At 47.0% G+C, this 18634-nt stretch overlaps 1 long non-coding RNA gene across 1 annotated transcript in view; it reads right to left on the minus strand.

The window, feature by feature from the left end:
• Positions 1 to 611: 611 nt before the first annotated feature.
• LOC103691380 (uncharacterized) overlaps positions 612 to 18634 on the minus strand; it is a 54576-nt gene continuing 36553 nt past the window's right edge. Inside the window, exon 4 of the long non-coding RNA XR_590740.4 lies at positions 612 to 1124. This is a non-coding gene — a long non-coding RNA (uncharacterized LOC103691380). The remainder of the gene's footprint in view (positions 1125 to 18634) is intronic.

Genomic DNA, 18634 nt, shown 5'->3' on the forward strand with positions numbered 1-18634 from the left:
CGTGGTGCAGGAGGAGCTGAGAATTCTACATCGTGTTCTGGAGGCAAACAGGAGAAGACTGACTCCCATGTAGCTAGGAGGAGGGTCTCATAGCCCACCCCATCGTGACACACTTTCTCCAACAAGGCCATACCTCCTAAGAGTGCCACTCTCTGGGCCAAGCACATACAAACCACCACAGCCACCATGCATTGCTTTTTCTACCTGGGTTTTAGAAACGAACTCTGTCTTCCTCCCAGAAAAGTAAGCGTTTTCCTGAGCCATCTTCTTAGTCCTGGAGACCATATCCATGAAACGTGTTCCCTCCCTGGATGTGACTTGACTCTCCCCTGCGTGGGGAAAGGAGAACTAGAACTGGGCGTTGAGACCCTAGGTTCTAAGTCAGCCTCTCCCAAGGGTTGAAGTAGAGGCAGAATTTCCTGGCTTCAGTAAAGAAGATGTCTCCTCTTCACTGAAGTGCTTTGTTTCCATAAAGAGCATCAGAGCTTTAGAGTTGAGGAGAGAATCTGGATGACCACATCTGGGGCCTGAGGTTTCACTGAACTTGAAATGAAAATAATCTTTGCAAAATATTTTCAAAAATATTTAATAAACACAGGCTGAAGGCTGCCGCCTAGCTAGACACATTTTTTTTTTAAATTAAGGTTTGAATTCAGATTAGTAACCTGTTAGCGACCGGCCAAGCCACACAGAGCCAGAGCCCAGCTCTGCCCTTGTCTTCTGCTAAAACAATGTGGGCTTCTGTTGTCTTCTCCCTATTCCCGTCTCCATCCACAGAGTGGGAACGAGGGCCCATCATCGGGCAGTCGTGAACGCCAGGTCAGCTGAGTGGAGGAGACATTGTGATACACCCCAGAGACATGCAAGTGTCCTTCCTTCCTTCCTTCCCTACTCCTGTGAGGCAGATACTTCACCAAGACGAAACCTTCCTCCTGCTCTTGAATTAGTGCCTTGGGCATTGGTGAATGTGAAGCAGAGGGGAAAAATTGAAAATCGCTTGTCCAAAGATGTCTTTCTCTTGCTGGCCTCACTCACTAATTCTAGAGAGGAAGTGTTTACTGGAGGATAAGGTACCACACTGAGGAAGAGAGTCCGGCTGCTCCTGCATGCACCCCGCAGGTCACCTAGAGCAAAAGAAAGGAGATTACAAGCCGCCATCACAGACTCACCTATAAAACAAGGCAGAACGAGAGGCCAGCAGCAGAGGTAACTGAACCAGCTCACAGCAGAAAACCCCACAACCACCCCAAAAGTTCGTGACCTAAACAAAGGAAGGTGTGTTATATTCGAGGGGTTTGTTATAGACCAGAGCTCACCCATGAAAGTGATACCCATGAACTATCATGGTTATTCATTGGACGAACCTGTCGTTCAATAGAATTTCTACCTGACTTTTGTTCAAAGTGATCTCTTTCTGTAGAGAAAGCCAGTCTTACAGGGCTTATATTTTGTAGTCACTCAGTTTAAGGTAAATTGCAACAAAACAAAACAAAAATAACCGGAGGGGGGGAGGGAACAAGGTTTGAGACAACAACAATTTTTTTTTCCTGAAAGTATTTTAAACATTTTCCATGCATTTTAAAAGTTGGGCATCGGCATGCTCGAAGTCAGAGTATTGTGTGACGTGAACCCCAGACACAAGCTCACTGATGCTCAATATTGAGACTGGTTCAAACAAGAATCTACCCAGAAATGATCAGTCCCCTTGACCCGGGGGACAGCAACAGACAGAGAAGGAGTGAAAAGGGAAGACTCTGGGAAGGCCACTGTCCTGGGACCTGTCCACATTCTCCAGTGGGAGTGACAGGTTTTATGAAGGGAGGCAAAGGGATCAAAGCTGGATACAGAATTATTAGATATTATTTGCCAACCAAACTCCTTCATGTGCATTTCCCAGTGTGAATGATGGCTTGTGTCACCTGGACAGCACTCTTTCTTTCCTCCCTCGGAGCATTCATTTCCTCTCCATTCCAGTTCCCTTCTAAAGACAGAACTCTTCACCAAGGGCAAGTGTACAGCTCTGCCACGCTCTGACGTTAAGATGTTTTGGTAAGTTGTGCAAACAAGCTTTCTGCTTAAAGAATACAAGGGACTCACTTACTTTAGGGGTACTTACTATCCATTATTAAGTGTCTGAGGTATCAGGGACATGGCAAGGACCCAAGGGACAAGATAGTGTTTCTTGGAGCTTTGGTGTAGTGTGAGGAAGATTCTTAACCAGGATCCATAATATATTGTGAGATATGCTGTGGGAGGGGCACCGACACAAGGCATGGATGGAAGGTGTGGGACAAGGACCTAACTCGGACTTTGTTGAAAGGCCAGGAGACTCATCACAGAGGAAAGGGAACTTAGGATGAAAGATGAAGCACAAAGGTCAGGTTATGTGAAGAGGTGGGAGAAAGAGTAAGACAGGCCCAGCCTGAGACATACTTTGGGAGTGCATGTTCATGGAGCTGAGAGTCTAGACGAGTTCCAGGCTCTCAGTGGAACTTCAGTGCCACTGAATAGAGTTACCATGGCTGGACCACAGGGCTGGTATATACTCAGACCCGTTATTTCCAAGATGAGTGCCTGAGAGAAACAACTTCGTCAGAGGAATGATTTCTTTTGACTCATCGTCCCCAAGGTTTGCTGGACTGTTGGAAAAGTCCATGGCCTCAGGGGCATGTGGCAGAGACTGCCAGCCTCATGGTGGCCACAACGCAGAGAGGGTGACTTAGGAGGGAACCAAGGATATGTGTTAGCCACATGCATGAAGCCACAAAAACATATGTACACACAAACTAAATAATGAAATAAAGTAAAAGTGGACTATGGTCCAGGATTTGAAGAAATGTGCCTGCCATAGGATTGGACAATAATAACAGAGAGCTGCTCCAAGGATCCCACCTCCCACACCAGAAAAGTTACTTTCCGAAGCTATCTTCACCTCCCAATAACACTATCAAATGGTCTCACCCCTGAACCTAATGAAGACTGCGCTCTCGAGACACAATACTCAAAGCCCCACCTCCAAATGATCCTTCAGAGCTCATTGTGCCAGCCTTTCTACAGACACTTAATGTCCAAACCATATCACATGACTTCCTTCCTAGTTCTACCACAGAGCTGGGGTTGACCTCAGGTTTGGTTGGTGGTTTTGAAGGCCAGAGAAAATTTAAGTGGGGTGTGCCCCCTGGCAGCTGGTTTTCTGATTAGGGATCAATTCAAAGTGAATATTCATATCCGGAGGAAAGTCAAACTCTGTAACACCCTGCTCCTGTCTCCAACCAGTTGAAACATGAGTAGATGGAGGGGCTGGCAAGATAGTTCAGCAGATAAAGGCACCCACTGGCAAGTCTGAGCATCTGAGTTCAACCCCAGGATCCCTCGGCGGACAGACAAAAGCAAACACCTGCTAGTTGTCCTCTGACCTCCACACAAGTGTGGCATATGCAGGAAGCCGCACAAATACATGTGCACACAAACTAGATAATGAAATCAAGTAAAAGTGGATTATGGCCCAGAATTTGAAGAAATGTGCCTGCCGTAGGGTTAGACAATGATAATTTTAATTTACAATTCCTTATAAACTCAAACGCCGTTGACCAAGAGTGCAGGTTTGGCATATGGACTGCGAAAGAGAAAATCCATTAGTCGCTTCGTGGTGCCTAGCAAATGATCTTAAACCTCGTCGCTCTGAAACAGATGACATTCATTATCTCAGGGCTTTCGTGCTTCTGGAATGTGGATGCAGCTCATCGACGTGTCTGCACAATTATGGCCGATGGTGACGTTGGAGTCCTGTAATCAGCAAGAACAATGCTGGCAGCTGGAGGTCCGAGCCTGGGAGGGCTCACACAGTGTTGGACGCCACAGTTCTTTGCTGACCATTCGCTTGTAGCAGCTCATGTGGAACTACCCTTAGGGCACCTGGCATCTTCAAATGACTCTCCCCTGGCACTGCTCTCGCCAGCTCTGTCTCCAATCTCAGGGAGCTGCCCAGAGCTCAGCCCACATTCTTTCTGTTTCTGTAGGAACATCAGCTCTGTGTCTGGGGAAGGGATGGGCAGCCCCAGAGGGACCTGACAGCTGCTCAGTGCGTTCTTCTCTCTTCACGAAGCCAAACGGGCTTCGTTTTTTTCTGGCTGAGAGAGCTTTCCCCCCAGGTCTGCTTTTGCACTTAAAGTATTTAGGGTCTGATTGTTTATTTTTTCCTACTTCCTGCTTCGAACCCGGCTCTGGCACAGCTGCAGCCAGGGAGATGGGCTGGACTGGAGGAGCAAGAGGAGACTTCAGGGTTTGGAAAGAGTTACAACGTGTTTGGAGCCACTGATGGGGAACAACTGTTTCTTTCTATCCAGGACATTCAACCTTTGCCAGGGGAATGGGATAGAAATTCCAGAACCTCGGAGGATAACGTGAGATAAAATGAGGAGAGCCTGCAATTAACAACCAAACGAAGTCTGAAGAAGTTCCAGGGGAAAACCGGTTTTGGCATCTGGTAGATTTCAGGCTTCAGGATTAAGCTCTCTAAGTCGGGAGAGTGATTATTTGGTTTTCTACATCGTACCTCTAGGAGCGATCATTTCCAGGGGAAGGGGGCTCATAACACTGCACACAATATTAGCATCGCAGGCCGCTTGCCCAACCTGATTTCATTTTATTTGTGCGTTATTGGCTTGAAAACTCCCCTGAGTCCCTGATCCATGCCGTGTTGGCACGTGTCCCCGAAAGCGACAAAAATGCTGAGCAAGCATAATGCTCTCATGACTTTTCTCGACTTGGGAGCGGCCCAGAAAATTCTAGTTTGCTGCAGAGAGAGTGATAAAAGCTCCAGCCCTGTTCCCAAAGAGATCACAGCCCAGGGGGGCCTTTAAGGGCTAGAGCTGAGCAACAGTTAGACAACAGCCTCCACAGTGGGGTGTGCATGTGTGTGTGTGTATATGTACATACATGTGTGCATATACGTGTATGTGCATGCGTGTGTACATACATGTGTGCGTGCATGTGTGAATGCATGTGTTTGCAGGAGTCTTGTGTACATATGTGTGCATACATGTATGTGTGCATGTGTGCATGCATGTGCTTGCAGAGATCTACTTATAATCACACAGCAGCCTGAGCAGTTAACAGGGCCCCTCTAAACAGTTCGGGGGCTCTCCATTTGCATGCTCTTTTTCAACTGTACTTACTGGTGTGACTCTTTTTTTTATTCCCAGCTCTAATTTCCAATGAATGATCTTGCGTGCCACTCTCACACTGGCAGAAACAGAGGGAAACTGAGGCACAAACTGCGGCACTTGCTCAAAGCCATAGAACTGTGTGACAGAAATAACAACAAACACTCTTAACTCTGTGACCTTCTTGTCTATGTTTGGTTCTAGTTCCCTCTTACTCTGAATATTCTCTGTGAGAAGAAGAGCCATCCATGGACTCTCCCAGAAAGGATCCCAGGGGATAGAAAGTGTCCAAATCTGTGGGCCTCATCAAGGCCGAAATATCCAAAGAGGCCTTCTCCCTGACTCTACTCCAGCCAGAAGACTTCAGGGTCACCTTCCTGCGGGTATCACTGTTTCCATGGGCAAAGGCTCCCCGCTGGCTTCTTCAGTCCTCTGTCCAGACCTAACCCACAGCCCACGCTCTACCATGGGACACACTGGTTTCTGACACAATACCTGACCAACTCAGGACTTCCAGAACCAGAGGAGGACCAAGGGACGGGAAAGACGGGCCATGGAGCGAGAACATGGACACAGCCTCATGCAGGAGAAAAGGCGGTGAATCCTGGTGTTCTGCTTGCTTTCTCCCGTTTACACAGTTCAGGACCCCAGCCAGAGTGGAGCCACCCACAGGTGAGGTGGGTCTTCCTACTTCAATTAGCCGAATGCAGATAATCCCTCACAGGCGTGTGCAGGGGTCAACCTAATCTGGATAATCCCTCACGGTAAGCCAAAGGGCTGCCTCCTGGTTGACCGTAGATCCCGTCAAGTTGATAGTGTTAGCCATCACACTACAACTCTTTGGGTGTCTATAATGGGGACTTTATTTTCTATCAGCTACATTTAGGAACTTTGGCAAGGACATAAAGTCTTGGTACAGAATGCTTATCATGTTATTTGGGTTCCCAAAACCGCATGAATGTATGTATATGCTGAAGAATCTGTATGTAAGATGCTGAAGGTCCCTGCCCCTGATTGGTCCTAATTGGCAAATAAAGTTGCTGGCAGCCAATGGCTGGGCAGGGAGACGGAGGATTGGGAGGGCAAGGGAGGAGACTCTCCATGACAGGAAAGGAATAAGATACAGGCCCGAGAGCTGCAGAAGAGGGAGCACACCCATCACATAAGAGCTGGGGAAGAGCAGCCCCAGGGAACCCCCGATTGGGTCTAGGGTAACAAAGATGGAATGCATGTTTAGGAGTATGGGAGGGGAGTCATTAACAACTTGGACATTTGGGAGCGGCCCAATCATTGAGCTGTTTAAGGCATCTTTAAATACAAAGCTGAGAGTGTACGTGCCTTTCATTCGGGAATCCAGACCCTTGGGGCGGGGAGTGAGGAACCCATCCCACTGCCAGGGCGAACTCAAGCAGCATTAATTGCCTACAACAACAGTTAGTTCTGTTGGTGTGAAGAGACACTATGACGAAGGAAATTTATACAGGAAAGCATTTAGTTGGGAGCTTGCTTACCGTCTCAGGGGGTGAGTCCAAGACCATTGCGGCAGGGAGCGTGGCAGAAGGAGGAAGTGGTGCTGGAGCAGAAGCTACGAGCTCACACCTGGTCCACAAGCAGGAGGCAGAAAGGGGAGAGGAGGGAGGGAGAGGAAGGAGGAGGGGGAGGGGAAGGGGACAGGGAGGGGGAGGGGGAGGGGAGGGAGGGAGAGAGAGGGGGAGAGGGAGGGGGAGGAAGAGAAAGACGGGGCCTGATATGGCTGTTTTGAAACCTCGAAGTCTATGCCCAGTGACATGCCTACCTCTGATCCTTCCTAAACAGTTCTACCAATCGGGAACTAAACATGAAAACGCCTGTGAGGTTGAGGGACTGATTCTTTCTGATCAGGGTTTCACATAATGGCAGGACAAGTTGGCCAATAACTGCTTTCTCTGTGTCTATCAGTCTCTCTCTCTCTCTCTCTCTCTCTCTCTCTCTCTCTCTCTCTCTCTCTCTCCTTTGAACCCAAACTGCCCAAGCATCTGTTATCTACTATGTCCCTGATTCCCATTCCCCTTTCCTGGGTCTCTGGGGGCAAGAAAGCAAACAGCTGTGCCTGTCTCGGTGCGTTTTCTTGGCTTCTCTGAGGAAGAGGCAACACTGTGTCCCTCAGAGGATCACAGATGCTCTCTGATTAGCCTTAGGAAGAGAGAAGTCAGTGGTGGCTTCCTAGACGGGGAGACACCTGACTGAAGTTACGGAGATGGAAACCAACAAGCATAGAGCACTCTGTGAGAACAGAAAAAGCACAGGCGGGACGACGGTCGATACACAAAGCTTTGGGTAGAGTTAAGAGCTTAGGAAGCAGGGATTAGAGCAGCAGTCTGTCTGGCAGAGAGTCAGACACTGACATTTGTTCCCGTCCCTCCTGTGTTGTCAACTGAAATGTGCCCACATGTTTGAACACCTAATCCTAAAATACCGGTGCTGTTTTGAGAGTTTGGGAGGAGGGTCTCTTGAGGGGTGTAGCTCAACCCAGCTTTCGTCCTGTCCTCTTGCCAAGGAGTGGAGAGTGAAAACCCTGAGATCCTCCCGTCACAGACCAGTCATCCCCACCACAAAGGACTGAAATCCCCAGAACCGTGAGCCAAAAGTAAAGCCTCTAGTTTGTTTCTGTCTGGTACACAGTCATAGGGATGGGAATATAACTGATTGGCTCTGTAAGACTGTCCTGGGTGAGCCTTTCTCCTTGGCCAGATTCTGAGAAACAACTTGAACAGCCATGGATGACCACATTCGGAATAGACTAGCTCTTTTCAATTCCACGATAATGAGGCATTAAAGTTACTTCTGCACTTGGTCACCCATGACCTTAATGTGTTCTCTTTTCCTTTTCACCAAATCCCGCCAACACTACTAGTAATTACGAGCCCCACAACATGCACATCATGATCTAAAACCCCCTTACTGCCCTTGGAACACCATTCTAGACCTCTGACTGACCTTCTAGCCCGAGTGAATCACCTATCCCATAATTGGGCTCACAATCTCGCTACCGCAATCTGCTGGAGCTCGCTGGCAATTTCATTCATGTCTGACAGTGTCTCTGGGAGCCAGTCAGTCTCCTAAAGTTGGCATGGACGTCATGACTTCGCAATCTCAGCTCACTCCTGCTTCCCGTTCCTTCTGCACACCCTCTACCTGCCACATGTCCCCATGTTTGCCACTTCACACCTCCACGATTTTAAGCATGGTGTTCATCTCCCCAGGATGCCTGCTTTCAGTCTTTGGGAAACTCTTTCTTATCTTTACAGACTCTGTGTAAGTGTCACGTTGGGCACAGTGCCTGGCATGCAATAATTACTCGTGGTTGAACTGGATCTCAGCCAAACCCTTTTGCCTGTCCCCTGTCTCCTATTATCTCTTTCTCTGGGTCCCCAGAGTTCTTTGTATGCAGATACTTCTCCTACAGAATTTCTTATATTGTGTTATAATCTTTGATTCTCTCATTATTACACAGCAGGTTTCTTGAATCCATGGACCTAGTAGGTAGGTAGGTAGGTGTGTGTGTGAGTGTGTGTGTGTGTGTGTGTGTGTGTGTGTGTGTGTGTACGCATGTCTGTGTGCTATTCTTCCTCTATTCCTCCTTCCCAAAAGCATTTTCTTCTAGGAGTATTTAAAGTATTCTGCAAGTGATTTCTCTTACCGTGCAGCACAGACAAGCAGTGGCTATGGGACCAGAGTTTGGCCAAGTGTACCCTTGTCTCTGCATTTTAGCCAGTTGGTAAGCAAGAAAGGTGTGGCCAGTGCTCCTTTACAACATTGGTACCCAGGGAAATCATCGACAGATGCTTGTCACAGAGACCCCACGGCTATTTTTTGTTTGTCCTTTACTGAGTCCTGCAGATTTCCATTCTACTCTTGCTTCAGATCCTCCCAGTAGGTTTCCCCCTTCTGTTGTTTGAGTTCATCCCTGTGGGTTTCCCGTTCTTCCTTGTAACCCTTAGTGGTGTGCTGGGGTGAGGGAGAAGTTGGGAACTGCTCTCTGAGACTCTGCGTCTATGTGTTTTCTGTTCATGCAACAAAAGGAATTGCCTTTCTTTCTCTACAGGAACCAGAAAGCTGACGCTGTGAAGAGACAGCATGGCCAAAGGAACTTGCAGAAGAGAGTTTATTTGGGCTTATGGTTCCAGAGGGTTAGAGTCCATAGGAGCAGAGATGATGTCACAGCATTCAGCAGCAGACAGTGCAGCTGAAACACAACGCAGAGAGCTCACTTTCTTAACTCACAAAGCAGGAAGAGCAAACTGGAAATGGCTTGATCCTTTACAGTCTCAAAGCTGCACCCAGTGCTACACCCCTTCCAACAAGGCCACATCTGTAAACCTCCTGAGACAGCACCACCAACCAGGGACTGAGTGTGCAAATGTCTGAGAGCATTGTGTGTGGGGGGGGCATTTTTCACTCAAAGCATTACATCACATCAAATCAAATCTGGGAAATGAGGGAGGTAGTCATAAAGACAGAGCCTTTGGAAGAATCTAGAAAGCATTGCAACTATTTGGTTTGGAGAGAGAAGTAAAATCAAGACACATGCCACTCTCTGTGTGTTCTTTTGCTGTAGTCTCCCACCCAGTCTCGGCTTTCACGAAGCACAACAACACCACTCGCTCCCTACATCAACACTTACTACATCCCAGACCTAACTGCGAGCTATTGGACTCCCTTAGTGCAATTCATACAGAGGAAGCCAGGAGCTCTAGGAAAATAACACCTTTTATGAGTGATCCTTAAGCCATAGCTAGAAGTTAAGTATCTCCCCACCCCCTCATTCCTTGATACCTGCTACTCTGGCTCTCAGAGCTCTCCATAGCAAGGGTGCCCCAGTAGAAATGTTCATCTGACTTTTCTCCTGTCCCTGTCTCCTAGCCAATGTGTTTTGGACAACCTCCCTAATAAAAATCAGTGGTCTCTTGAGGGAACTGCTCAAGCAGCCCATCATGGCTCTCCTCCAGCATTGAACCTCTCTGTAGCTCTAATTCTCCATAGCTCATTGGCAACTTCACTCTCTCATGTTATTCATGTCCCCCAGACAGAGATCTGCTAAACCTGTCGTTTCAAATCATGCTCTGTTCAGACATGGCTAGCATGCCTGCAGGTAGCCAGCTGCCTTAGTTCAGATAACTGCCCCAGTCCAGTCATTGCTGGCCAAGAGGAAAGAGTTATGTCAGTTCCCAGGTCTACGAGTAGAGAAGTACCAGGGACTCAGCTGGCACTGCTAACCTTTCAAACAACTGTCCTGTCAGTAGATCTATGCGATAGCCAACAGGCAGGGGTGTTTAGCAAGCATCCAGTTACTATTTTCAAATAATAATTTTGTAGGTTCAGATCAGAAGGCATAGGGATGAAATCTCCACTGAAATACACACGTGGATTCCCAAATTAACAGGAGCTGTATTTGCTAAGGGCAGTCTTCCCCCATTTGTTTTGCCCAGTCATAGCATTTGGAAAGTAACTTAGTAATTTTTCACAACCTCGACAGCACTCCCTCTCTTCCTCTGTTTCAGTTTTCCCCCTCACATAGAGCTAATTAATAAAGCAACATTTATTGAATATGGCAAGTCAGTCAAATGGTGGTGCACCAGTCATATGGAGGTGTGATAATTAACAAGATTATCCCACTTCTGGGAGATGCGAGCAATGACTGTTCCTTGCACATATACCTTGTGTTGGGCACAATGCAAAATATTTAATGTGAGCATTTAGCCCCTTGGGAGACCATCCTCCATGAGGGAGGATCTCTCACTATCTCTTGACATATTAGAGAGCTGGTCTAAAGTTGGGTATTTATTCCCCAGCTGTCAGTAACATAGCTGACATCTGAATTCTCTCTCTCCGGAAACCATTAGGTGCTCTTGAACTCACCATGAGTAGTGGCTCACGTAACCTCCACATTGCAAGAGGAATTGAATGTCTCCTACCCTGCCATTATACAGAGGCAGAAACTGAGACCCAGAGAGACCAATAATTGGGCTACACTGTTGTACTTACCCATCTGGTTTAGACAGAAAACTTGTCAACCAGTCATCTGATGGCTTCTCTGGATATGAGATAGTTAGAAAGTGTAAAGGGCAGACCTTTGGTTGTAGATGTGACATCTAGTACTTGGGTTGTCATCCTCACTCCTTGTACGTGTTTGTATCCATATAAGGCACAGTTATAAGGACAAACTTGCTTTATCATCAAGCTAGGTGCATGTTGGAAATCCTGAGGTCTGACCCTCCTCCTAAGCAAAGAAATAACTTCGTGTTAGGTGTTGCCCCAAATTGCCCACTAAACCCCATTGCCTATCCCAACCTCTGTCTTACTCTCTAATGTTTCCAGCTATGTCTTCCCCTTCTGGTATGTTGTGGCACTGTGTGGCATTTCCAGGTAGTAAAAAGTAGTCACATAGGAAGAAGAGCTTAAGGCGAGGAAACCTGATGGATTTGCTAGCTCAGCGATCCTGAGGGGACAGGGTATACATTTGTACAAGCTCAGAAAGACAGGACGGAAGATCACAGATCTAACTGTTGTCATATGGGCAGACCCAGAGTCAGCCACACAGAGATATGTCATAGTCCGGATTCATCTGCTTGGAAAGGAAGGAAACGAACCCAAACTAGCTCAAGCCAAAAATGAAAAACTTCTTACATGACATGACAGGTTAAGATCTCATCTACGCTGAAGAAAAGAGCGTAACTTAGCTGAGCCCCTGAACCAGAAAACCAGAAGACATCACAATGGCCGTTCGTTCAGACTTCTGGCCAGGCTGACATGACTCTTATGTTTCCTTGTTTCTAAGCTTCTGCGGAACATGTGTCCACTACCAGCCAAATTCAGCGGGAGGTGACTTCTCCATAGCATCCTGTACTGTTCTTCTTGAAAGACCAGCAACAATCAGAACCTTGATTCTGAATTCCCAGGAGAAACCTTGGTTGATGTGCCTTGGGTTTTCTATATGTTATCTTTATGTTGAATTAACTGATATCTGACGTCTGCACTATCACTGTGACCACAGATGGATCTGCTCCTGTTGTCAGAAGAAGGTGGCATGGCTTGAGAAACACTACGTAAAACTCTGACACCCTGGGAATGGTACAGATTTACAGTTGTGTCTCAAGACCTGTTGCCTTGGGTAGGCACAGAATCCCTTGACTTTTAGCTGAGAATTTGGCCTCTCTAAATGGAGACTACATCCCTATGCCTCCTGGCAGCCAGCTATAGCCAGTAAGGAGTCATCTCCAGCCATGAATCTAAGTGTAAGTGTTGTTATATATTATTCCAGGAAGGGCTTGTTGGGAGGAGGGGCTGTACTGCCCTCCTCATTCTTCTGAAAGCAGACAACAGTGAAACAGCCATCTTGAACCATGCAATGGAAGTCATGCACAGGGAATAGCAGAGCGAAAACCAAGGAGAGAGTCTGAGATCCTGCTGGCTGTGGGCCTGACCTGTTCATGATGACTTCCCCAGGACGAAGATAAATGTCTGTTGTGTGTACAATTTTGTTAGTTTTCTATCATTCTTGGCTAAAAGAGTTTTTTATATGAGAGGGCATAGAGAGAAACAAGACAAGTCATACCCCTCCATTTTATGGTTTGTATTTGCACACGTGTGCCCACACTTATCTTCAGCTGTCAACCTGTGCACAAGTCTTCAGCATCTTTCCCATTACAGGCGGTTGACGGTTGTTGAGGGATTATTGGGAGAGAGGTAACCAGGAATTCTAGGAGGTTTTCCTGCTAATGGACACAGACCCTTTCCTGCTAATGACAGGAGAGCTTCTTGGGAGAGTTGAAACCCTTTGTTCTTTGTTCTCAAGGAGACACATTGCTATTTCTGTCCTCTATAGAAGCTTCTCAAATGCTGGGTAAAATATCACAACTAATTAGGCCAAACAGCAGTGAAATTCCCGGTGGAAGCGTATCGGTGATTTCATTATATCTCGTTGTCAGAGTATCTGCCTGACTTAAACTGGAGCAAAGGCAGCTGTGATAGCTCCTGCCCAAGAACTCTAACCATGGTCTTTATTGAGGGTCTCCCACTCTTAGCTGCTTCTGCTCTTCAGTCATTGTTTCGTGACTGAGAAGTCCTGCTGCTCTTCTGTGCTCCTAGAAGAACTCTGGAGCCTGCAGATGCCTTGTTGAGGAGACTCTAATGCCTTGGTGAAGCATCTGAGCAAATCGAAAGGTTCGAGTGCCCGCTGTGCTTAGTGTGTTTAATGGTGTTGAGGAAGCTTCTTGCAGACCCACCCCAGATCTAGTGAGTTAAACAAATCACCCAGACGCCCAGGACAGAGTGCTGGCATGAGAGCCACCTGGCCCTGGTTTCTCTCCATAAACCAAGTGAAACCGAATGGGGATCGAGAGGGTTCGGGCAACTGCTGAGCCTCGACCAACGGCTTTGTCAGCTGCTGCGGTGAAGTGTACAAGAGTTTTAAGGTGAACACCATGTTTCCACTAGAGAGAGACGTTGGTCAAACTTGCAGAAGGCAATAAAATCAGAGGCATCCAAGGCTTAGCTTGATTTGTGTTTCATTTCTGAACTCCCAGTTGCTGTGTGAAGAAAATCCTTGTGATGTCATCAACCAATAAAGCAGTAAGAGCTGAGTCCATACTAGGTCCTTACTGTTTCCTCGCTGGGTCCTCGAGGGGGTCCTCGCGGGGTCCTCACGGGGTCCTCGCCGGGTCCTCACTACGTCCTCAGCACTGAGGCAGATGTCATGAGTCGTATAAAAACAGGAGATGTACTTCCTGCTTCCATGGGTCTTCTAATCCAGTCTCGGTAAGGGAATAATTTAGCAAGGATGTATAGATGTATGAGGTGTGTTTCTAAACAATGAGACTGATCTGGCAAGCCAGGTCACCAATTTTTTATGGTGAGGAACCAGACAAAACCTTCATGGCATCCAGAAGTACTCCTATTTAAAAACTAATAACAGTCACTACCCTAATTGCAAATTCCTGAGAGAAACAAAACAAAACAAGACAAACAAAACCAATGCAACAAAGAGACCAGAGATGAGGAGAAAGGTCAAGAGCTCCTTGGTGATCTTAGAACTGGTACCAGGTTTTCTCAGGTCTATTATATGAAGAGAATATCGTGTGATACAGCATAAAAGTTTTAGCATAATAACATAGCACCTTCTATTGCTATATTATTATATCCCAGACCAGAGACTTTACAGACTTGGTGTCTATTTAGGTCACAATACAAACAGCAGCGAGGGCAACCATGTGAGACTAAGCAGATACACACTGCAGTGTGAGGCAAGGTGGATGCACACTAGAGTGTGAGGCTAGGCAGATACACACTGCAGTATGAGACTAGACAGACACCCGCTGCAGTGTGACACTAGACAGATGCACACCACAGTGTGAGGCGAGGAAGATGCACACCCATCGAGTCATGATTCACCCAACAGCTCTTCACTGAGAGTCCGCTCTGAGACAATCCCCGCCCACAGCTGCTAAGTGGGAAAGATGCACACCTGCTCTTGCAGGGCTTACGAACCGAGCAGCACGCTTTAGTAACAGAGTCGTGAGGAGAATCGGAATTGTGAAGAGAAGTGTGTAAAAGTTGAAAACTGAGGAACCCAAGCAAATCCAGGGACCAAGTCAGGTTCCCAGGGGAAAGGAGACTGGGAAAAGGGGACGTGTGAGCAGGCTGCTAGGCCCCGGGTAGAGAAAGAGGAACAGGTGAGACGCCTCGAGGGAAGCCAAAGGGTAGAAGATGATGGGGGAGGGCCCAGAGTCAGGGGTCAAAAAAGGACAGAGTTAGAGCTAGGGATGAGGTATCAGGAAAGAAAACCCCAAACCACCTGAGCCCTGGCATCCTTGTTGTGGATGAGCTTGAGTCTTTCACTGGAGGTCTCTCTTCTGGAGGATTCTCTTGGGACTTTTGTGCTATCTCCTCTCAGTATAGACACGGACGTTAACTCACACTGATCATGTGAAAGCTACTTTGGCATGTGTCATACTTGCCCATAGAGAACATAAACTTTCCAGGAGACAGACACATGTTCTCCATTGGAAGTACTTAGGCTCTGGAAAACAGCAGACTCTGAGACAGGTTACCTGCTGGAAGCAGGACAAACATAGAAATGAGGCCCATTTCACTTTCCAGAGAGAGAGCTACGTTGAATATGTAAATTCTATAAAATAGAAATGTTAAGTGACATGTGCTTGTATTACATGGGTAATACAAATGTTTAGACATATCATTCCCCCTAGTCTTCCTTTCAATGTTTTAAGTCATGTGATCATCATATTCACCCTCTTCCGGTAGACATTTGTCATTTGTCTTCATCATTCCAGAAGCCGTTTTGAGTCATCTAACTCAAACGTTCTTCATCGTGTGCCATCTCACGTCTAAATTGTCACAGCACTTTGTTCCCATTGCAGGATACTGTCACTCAAAACTTTATTCAAAGTAAGTTCTACGGATTCTTTTCCCATTTGTCCCTTTAAAGGATATTTATTATCTCAAGGTCATGATTTATACTACACTTTTACAAAAGAAAGTGGACTTTAAAGATTTGCTTAAAATAATGCCCCAACATTTTCAAGGATGAAGGCATCACTTCAGAAGTAACAGCCAAGCCTGTATTAAGCAGTTTTTGCCTCTCCTTTTCTACCTGATACTATCAGGTAACCTCCTCCAACCTCCTACCCCATCTTGCCTTACCAATCCTCAGGCAGTGACATCACTTTAGGCTAACAAATGTCTTTCTCCAAGCACTTCCTTCAGTTCAAAAAAGAGGAATTGAGAAAGTGTCAGGAATGTGAAATATTTGTGGATTTCTATCTTGTGAAACAGCTTTTGGGTAAAAAGTTGGCCTTATAATCAGAAAGGTACAGTAAGTACTTGTCGAGTGGACATATTGGTTTACTCCACCCTTGGTCATGGCTCAAGGGACACAAGGTAACATGGATATTTTTTCCAGAAGAAGTGTTATAATGTAACATGAACCCAAGGCAGGGGTGGTGGTAATTTTGTCTCTAGAGTACCTGTGGTCTTGTCTGGAGAAATTTTCATTGGCCACTGACAGGGGAAGGGTATCATTAGTAATGTCACTGATGGTAATATTGAGAACCCTGGCTTACTCAGAATCAAGGACAATTATCTTAAGCTAAGTGGAGGACGCTACAGCTCAGTGGGTGCTGTCTGTCTCCAGACACTCTATAAGACCCCTTCTAATAATGCAGTCTTAAAATCCTGTGTACTTTGCCCTGTTCTTGAGAGGACTCACACTACTGTCCACATTTCTTCCCTCCCTCATCCCAACTTCTAAGTTTCTGTATGAGGGAAGGGAGGGAGGGAGGGAGGGAGGGAGGGAGGGAGGGAGGGAGGGAGGATGAGAGTGTATCTAGTCTAGCCTTGTTTACCCAATGAAGTTGGATCTCAAAGAGTAATAGTGATTCCATGCCTATCCTACCTTCCACATTCAAGGCTGAGCTTAAGACTATGTGTGTAAGTGGTGTGTGTGTGTGTGTGTGTGTGTGTGTGTGTGTGTGTGTGTGTGTGTCAGAGACTCAGATAGAGCCACTGTCAAAATGAAGGGTTCTTAGACAGCAAGAGCCTGAGACCTGGCACTCAGGTAAATGGGCCTTTCCTCACTGGAAGGGTAACCATGGATGGGTGGTTTATATCTGGGCCTCTGTTCTCTCATTTGTGAAATGGCAATGTTAACAGTCCTCACTGTCACAGAGCTCTCAGAAGGACTGCTTAACAGAATGTAAGTGAAGTAACAGGGAGAGCCTCTATCTGGTCAGTAGTCAGTAGCATTCACTACTGGAATCATAGTATTAAGCCTTTGGAAGCCATAAGTGCCTTAGGACCTGTACATTATTAAACATTTGAGCGGCTATACCGGAACTCTCCTATTGGTTGGGTTATTGCCTTGTATAACACTGTCCATTTCTTGATGTCTGTGATGTTAATTTTGATTGTCCGCTTGCTTAGGGGAGATTGGTAAAGGGTTATCTCTGGCTGTGTCTGCGGGGGAATTTCCAGAGAGGATTAGATTGTGAGGACCCTTGACCCTAATGGATGGATTAATTCAGCGATAGCTTCACTTGTGTACAGACTATCTGGAGATGATGGGACTGTGGAAGGTGAGGCTTGTGGGAGGAAGCGAATCACCCAGAACCACCCTCCGCCCCTGCTGTGGAGCCGCAGCGTTCCCTAGCTCCTTCCTGTTTTCCTGTTGCTCCTCTGCCCTGCTCTACCCCCTGCCTGCCATGACGTGCTCTGTTCGTGAAGCCTTCACTGCTGTCGTGGAGTGGAACCCAACCCTTGAATAGCAGAATCAATCCTCCGTTGTTTACCTCGTTTCTGTCAGACAACTGGTCAACATAACACCAAAGCTGAGGGCGAACATCTTACTTGTTAAGGATTTTGAATATCGCTGCCCAAAGCTTTGTCAGACTACAAGGCTTAAAGTCCGTACGCGGCGAAGAAGACAGGTGGAGCGTCCTCTGGTGGAGGCTCATGATCCCACAGTCCAGCTTCTCTCACAGGGGAGTCCTGAGAACCAATTACAGATCCCCCTGAGCGGGGGTCACCTCCATGCTTGCTCTTCCCAGTGTTCTCCAAACTGAATGATGCTTAGGGCTGGCTGGGTCCTCTTAAAAACCCCATTCTGGAACTTACCAGACTACTAAAAACGACGTCCTCATGACATAGAAAACATGTAGTGCTGGATGCCCTCTTGCCTCCCCAAGTCACAGATGAAGGCACGGTCTGCGGTCTGCTGGGATGGAAACTGGAAGACTTCCTGTGGGGGAGTTGCCTGACTGTAGGTGCCACTTACAAGCTACGGCCTGTCCTCAGGAGTGAGCAGTGACTGACAGGGGAGACGGCAGATCAAGTCCCGCCTTAGCCCTCTGCCCTTCCACATCAGCCTCAGACAATCCCAGCGCTAAGGCAACATTGCCCCTTACTTTTCCAAAGTGATCTTGATGGGCACTGATGTTTTTATGATTATTAATAAAATCTCGAATGTTGGGTTTTATGGGCACATGGGGACTCTAAAGAGTCGCCCTTTGCCTTAGAAAATTGTGTATATTCAGGATGATGGAGGAAATCTTAAATTAAAACGGTCGAGTGGAAAGCGGGGCATGGGGGTGCAAGAGGCAGATGTTGAAGAATCAGCCATGTTTCTGAAAAGATTGTTTCTCCTCGCTCCCCAAGCTTTCCTGGGATGTGTTCCTGGAGATAGCTTACCCCAGGAAGTGTGGCCGAGGGTTAGGTGGGTGGCCAGAAGTCCCCTTTGGGAAAGAGAGTCATTAGGTAGTTGGTTTGTTTTGTATGGTCTTCTCTGTACCTTCTCCCTCACCCTCCCTCACTTCCGTTCTGTCCACATGCTCTTTGGAGTTTTGTGGATCCATTCACCAAAACTGCGAAATGGAAGCGACTCAAAAAGAAACCCCACTCCCTTTTAACATCCAAATGAG

The sequence above is a fragment of the Rattus norvegicus genome, chromosome 1 (assembly GCF_036323735.1).
Source record: "Rattus norvegicus strain BN/NHsdMcwi chromosome 1, GRCr8, whole genome shotgun sequence".
Lineage (NCBI taxonomy): Eukaryota > Metazoa > Chordata > Mammalia > Rodentia > Muridae > Rattus > Rattus norvegicus.